Source organism: Castor canadensis, chromosome 8 (genome assembly GCF_047511655.1).
Source record: "Castor canadensis chromosome 8, mCasCan1.hap1v2, whole genome shotgun sequence".
In the NCBI taxonomy this organism is placed as follows: domain Eukaryota; kingdom Metazoa; phylum Chordata; class Mammalia; order Rodentia; family Castoridae; genus Castor; species Castor canadensis.
The window spans coordinates 34,530,950-34,537,832 of NC_133393.1; positions in this window are offsets into that span (position 1 = coordinate 34,530,950).

The window sequence follows — 6,883 nt, forward strand, 5'->3', positions numbered from 1 at the left end:
CCAAGTTATAAAATTCACAGATACTTAAATGTAGTACATTTAACACACACCAATATATGTGTGAGTGTGCATGCACACATACGCACACATATTTATTTCTACTCCATTCTGGAAACCCTCTTAAGTGTCAGTGAAAGAATACAAAAATATGAATCCACAAGAATGAATAAAACAGCAAAGAGGAAGGACATCAATGGACAATAATGTCAACAAATAGATGCCAGATGGAAAGCTAACAGTTTAAGCACACAGAAAAGACTTCTATGAGCCCAACAGAGACAACCCAGTAATAAACAAACTAGTTATTCTTCAGAACTCTGGAAAGGATGAGGAACTGGAGACCAGGGGCTTGCAGTAGGTACAGGCATGAGGTCCATGGTAACCAAAAGTGAATATAAGCATAGTTAGCTCTTTAGAGCCACCCATTATCATCACTTCAGGTCCCCAGAGACAGATGGTTCTACTCATTCCAAAAACTGAACCAGACAGATGTAGGATCAGAAAACAGAGAAGGCACAGAAGACAAAGAAACAAAGGTCATTAGCAAAGTTGTAATATCAAACTCTTCTAGGTGTTTTCTTCCACCAATCATCCTGACTGCTACAGTCAGCCTCATAACCCCCAAGAAGATGTCTGGAAAATTCTTCTATGGAAAAATTAAAGGACTTTAAAGAAAAGACATGTAGAATTCAGAGGTTCCCTAGTGAAAGCTGTCAACTCCCATCATTCTTTAATGAATACCTCAGTCAGTAAAACTTATAAAATGTTCAATCAGAATGTCATTGTTTCACAGCCGAGGATAACCAGATTTGGAGACAACCTCCAACATGAAAGACAGAGATAAAATAAGGAAACAAAAAGGGGGAAATCAGAGGAAGAAAAACAATGCTGGGCTTCAAAGAACACTTCAAATAAAGTATGATTAATTTCCACAGAGAGATAAAAAAACACTGCACACATAAAAGAATAGGTGTTTTAAAAAATGGAACAATCCTAGAACACAAAATATTTCCTAGAAATTAAAAAGAGGAGCCTGGTATTAAAAAAAAAAAAATCCAGAGAAAGTTTGTAATGTAGAAGCTGAAGCAGGAGGATCTGGAGTTTGAAGCCAACCCAGACTACACAGGGAGACTCTGACTCAAAAGAAAAGAAAAGGAAGAAAAAAAAAAAAAAAACCAAAAGGAAAAGAAAGAAAGTAAGTAAGTTTAGGAAGTAAAGTAGATAAAATCTTTCAGAAAGTAGAACAAAAAGACAAATCAAGCATTAGGAGAAAAAAAAGATAAAAAAATGGAGATTAATCTAGAAAGGTCAATAAATAACCAATAAAAGTTCCATAAAATAAGCTACAGGGAAGAGGAGAGGAGCAAGCTATGAAAGAAATTGTAAAAGACTACTTCACAGGCCTTTAGATTAAAGTGACCACTGAATGCTCAACACAATAAAAAAAAAACCCATCAGGCACATCATTCTGAATTTCAGAACTCCAGAGTAAGCACAGTACTCATATAAAAATGAAAGGGAATCAGAATGACATTGGACCTATAAACAGAAATATCAAAAGCTAGAAGATCATAATGGTTCAATGCCTTTAAATTCAGAAGGAAACTTATTTTTAACCTAGAATTCAATTTTTAGCCAAACTGCCAAACAAATGCAAGAGTAGAATAAAGATATTTTCAGGCAGGAAAGTTCCCAGTAAAGTTACCTCATATGCACTCTTTCTCAGGAAGGGTGTGCCACCAAAATGAGAGCATAAAACAAGAAAGAGGAAAACACGGGAAGCAGGAAGAAGAGGCTCCAGAATAAGGAAGAAGTGAAAAAAACCACCAGGATGGTGGCAAAGGGAAGTCCTGGGATGAAAGTAGTATAATACTTAGCAGGCCCTACCCCCAATAGAACATTCCATGTTGGAAGAAAAGAAAGAAAAGGACCTCAGGAAGGAGGTCTTGAGACTATGATGAATTATCTATTGCATATTACCATGTGGAAAGTTTTTAGGAGCGTGTTGGAAATTGTGGCATTACTTAGGGCTAGTTATACATAAAAGCAAGCTGGAGGGGAAAAAAAGGCAATTAATAACTCCAAGAAAAACAAAAAGCTGTACAAGAAAGGAAAAGTAATTATAGCATACTGTTAGCTCAGTAGAGAACATGATTTACATAGTTATAATAATATAAACCCTGAATATTGATTTAGCTAAAAAGAGGGACAAGAGGAAAGAGTGTTGAGGGATGGGAGATTTAAATTGTCATCAACTCTAATAGTCACTAAATAATGAACTAGTAGGACATATGTAATATTTTGAAATTTAAAATTAAGTATGTACCTGAAGAAATAGCTAAAATTAATTTAAAGTAGCAGCCTCTAGGAAGTAGGAATGGTGATAGGGAGGATAAGCTGGGAATTGCTGGATTTTTTCCCTTTATTTCTTAAAGCCCATTAGTTATATTTGACTTTTAAAATGTGTACATTCATTTATAACACTTTTTTAAAATTCTTGGTCTTGCTAGGCAGGGACTCTACCACTTGAGCCACACCTTCAGCTCTTTTTCCTCTGATTATTTTGGAGATAGGGTCTCACTTTTTGCCCAGGCTGGCCTGGATCACAATCTTCCTATTTATCCCTCCCACAAAGCTAGGATTGACAAGCATGCATCATACTCCCCAACCTTTTCTATGAAATGGGGTCTAGCAAACTTTTTTGTCTGTTTGTTTTGTTTTTTGCTGGCCTAGAATCATGATCCTCCCAATCTCAGCCTCCTGTGTAGGTGGGTTGACACAACACCGTGCCCAGCTTGCACTTACTTTTAAAAATAGTAAGCTGCCAAACTCTGATTACCAAGGAGGCTCATTATCAACAATTTAGGTAAACTTCTGGCCTCTAGAACCTTACAATTTAAATACAAATCTGAGAAGTCCATGCAGACTATTTTCTAATATATCAACCCTAGGAGATTTCTGATCCAAGCCAAATGTATTTGTCTCTCCAATTTGTAGAAATATTTAAAGTGTGGAAAAGTTCCATAAACAGATACTCCTATGTTTTTCCAAGATGTTTAAGAGATTAATTACAAAATTTGTACCACATTCTGAGAGAATATTTGTACATGGTAGCACTTTTGCACTTATTAACCAAAGCAAGGAAACAAATTACTGTTGAGAGAATGTTAATGTCTTTATCTGAGTCTAAATTCAAATACAGAAGGCAGCATGGAAACATGGGGTTCGAGCCAAATCTTCAAGTACGACAGATGTGCAATTTGAAGGCTAGGAGAGGATTGTTCCTTTCCTGATTCATAGAGAATAGTTTGAAGAAAAGGACAGCTACAGGTCAAATGCAGAGTCGGAATGGCCCTGGAGGTTTGGGGAAATAAGACACTATGGAGTCATAGAGAGTGTAACCTGCTAATTCATCCCCAAACTGCAATTTCTTCATCAAAGCAGAAATCCCTGATAGACTAATAAAGACTCTTTGCCTCTGGAGACATCACCATTACCAAGCAATAGGTAGCTGCCTCACAACAATAATAACGTGTTAATGACTTTGATAAGGGAGGATACATATCATTATCACCTCTTAATTACCTTTTGGGCAATAGAAAACCAGCTGTAGAATAATACAAATCAAGAAACTCAGGGAAGAAGTTTGCCTTAAACTAGTCCCCATTAATTGTCTTTTTTTAAAGCCTACCTTCTATTAGGTAAGAAGCAAAGTACAGGCTTGTGGTTGATTCAGTTCTGATTAAGAACATGATGTTAAAATGTATTGGCTTTGAAGCTGAGAGAAGACGGCCCTTGTTCCAGTCTTCACATTCATTGGACACGGCCCTACATGCTTATTTTGCAATCCAAGATCCAGGAGGCACTTTGCAGGGCTGTAACTACCTAAGAAGAAGGTATAGCCCAGTTTTTATTTGCCACAACATCCAGAATAGTGTAGTATATATAATAGTCATTTGCCAAACAAAATGTATGTGCTTATTTCAGAGATTACAGTGGTCTTGCTGTTTTGACTTGGATACTTTTACAGTCCCTATTAATGTGGTATAGTTGTATTGAATGGCAAGGGAGTAGTAAGCTTTTCATTGCTAAAAATGAAATACCTGAGGCAGGCTACATAAGAAGAAAACTTTGGATGTAGTAGTGATACACACATGTGATCCCAGTTACTTGGGATGCAGAGATAGGAGGATCACTGTCCAAGGGTGGCCCCAGCAAAAACACAAGACCCTATATGAAAAACAAACTAAAGCAAAAAGAACTGGAGGTATAGCTTAAGTGATAGAGCATTTGCCTAGCAAGTGCAAGGCTGTGAGTTCAAATCCCTGCATCTCAAAAAGAAAAAAAAGTTCAAGATATGGTGGCCCCTTCTTGATGAGGGTGGTGATGATGTCATATCAAGGTCACATCCAGAGAGATGTTCTGGGGCCAGGCTTTAGCTTTGATAATCCTCCTCGAGAACTACCAAAGGGGTCCCATGAGAGCAACCTTAATTCCTTCAGAAAGCACATCCCCAATGACCTAAGAATCTCCTACCAGGCCCCACCTCTTAAAGATTCCATAGCACCTACCAATACCGCCATACTGGAAACCAAGCCTCCAACACATGAAATTTTGGGGGACCAGCCATATCTAAACCACAGCAGGCAAACCTAGACCCTCGCTGCTTGTTCCACACCTCAGACACCAAACTTCCTAAGCAGAAGTATGGGAACTAAACTTGCTCTGCCAGACTTCACATTTTTCCAGGTGAGGGAGGAATCACTCTAGTTATTATTCATCAAGATACTCCTCAAACTTTCACCCATCCTTTATATATGGGAAGCGTTCAATTCCCCCAAATTCAGTCCCGAAGTAATCTGCCTCCTAAAACTCTACTTAGAGGCCAGCTAGGAAATGAGCGATTTTGTGCAGTGAATTAATATCCCCTCCTCTCTCTGTACACAAAAGGCTGTCACCAAAGTCACTTTTTTCTTTGCAAGATGTTCTTTGGGAGTTTGAGGTCACCTGAACACATTTCCTTTTATCACTTCAGAATTGGTCTGTCCTAATATTATCTAGAACTTCATTGAATTCTTTTTCAGCTGCATAAAATTTGCTCATTTTTCACTGTTATGGGTTATAATAGTAAATGGTCCTAAGACAAATCATTTCTCTATGGGTTGGTGAAATCATTGCTAACCCCCACAGGAAAGGTAGGAGAGAGAAGGGAAGAGGGGAGGGAGAGGAGGGAAAAGAGGGTAGGGAAGAGGAGGAGAGGAGAGACTTGGCTGTGAATGTATTCAACCAGAAAAAGTAAAATGTTGGTTCTTAAATTTTGTCTGCCTTGCTTTTACTGATTTTATTCTACTTTCTGTTTAGAAGAGTGACAGAAACCCTTTATCCTCATGAACCTAGGGTAATCCAAATCTAAGATTATCCCTCAAATCTGAAGTTAACATAAAACCACAAATGATGAGTGGGCAGCTGAGGTGACCACAGATTCCATTACTTGGATGGGATAAGAATAGATTAGAAAAAGTTTTATCTAGATTAACAGTCATTCTGATTTTCCTACAGTGTTCCTGTATGATATGTCTTTTTTTTTTTTAAAGCTAAATGAGTCATTTGAATTTCATGGAAAAAAAATAGTTCAGACAAGTGCAATTCAATGGGCCAGTTTATATCTATTCCTTGCCCATAGCCAGGCCTGGAGCAGTGGCCCCAGCTGCTTCCTCTCCCCTTTTGCTGACTGCTGCTTCCTGGTGCCACCCCTAGGACATCAGAGCAGATAAAGCACCAGGTCACAGGGAAGAGAGCCAGAGAGGCCAGACGGACCCTACTCCCCCACCCCCTACAGCAGCCTCCTTCCTCAGCTTCTCTCAGACAGAAGATTCACATAGCCCCTTCCTTCCAAAGGCCCTGATGCATCCTTTCCTTGAGAAATTTCTGGAAACCAGTCCTCATTGCTACCCAGAGGCTGGCATTTGACTAAGACAGAGAGTAATTTTTACTTTAAGTGATAGTGTTTTAGCTTTTATAACCTAATGAATCTATCTCCCTCTCTGGTTGCAATTGAAGGTCAAAGTGAAGAGGAAGTGAGAGCTCCAACCTGTGATGTGTTTGCTGGGAGGAGGACAAAACAGGGGACAACTGTGAGAGCAAGGAAGAAGGAAATCTGGTTCTTAAAGGCTAAACAAACATTGGAAGTTTTATATTAGGCTAGTTGGGTAGAGGAGACAGGGAGTTACCCTCTGGTCCTACAAGCAACAGGCTTGCAGGACTCTGACTTCAGACTGCTCAGGTTTCGATCTGTTTTGGTTCTGACTTGCTAGGGGTTCTTCCCTAACATGCAAAGCCTCAGTTTCTCATCTATAAATTGGCCATATTAATATATTAGTTTGTTGTGAACATTAAACATTATAGTTTAGAATAATATCCACTACTTGAGTGTCTAATAGTATCTAATTAGTATCTAGCAGTAATAAATTCTCAGTAAATATTAAATTTACTGTGTTCATAATTCTTATTCCCACATGGGTAAATCCTTTACATACCTTCTATTTAAACCAAGGAAGGGATAAAATGTCTTAGCAATTTGGTGACAAAAGGACATTTTCAGACAGTTTCTTTTATCAAGAAAATGGCCCAAAAATCTTTTTGTCATACAATCTGTCCTCATTTTAGAATGAAAAAATGTGGTCATGGTATACAGAGCTCTCTCAATCTCTTCCCATCTACTCACATCTCTTCCTTGAAACTCTGATCTCAAGGTGGAGGTCCTGGGCTGCCATGAAAAAGGCAAGGTGACTGCTTATTCCAACGTCATTAATGTGTTGGAAACAGGGAATGGGTGCAGCCCTCTCCCTCTGTAATGGTAAGGTAAGGGGATTGTAGGAAAGCT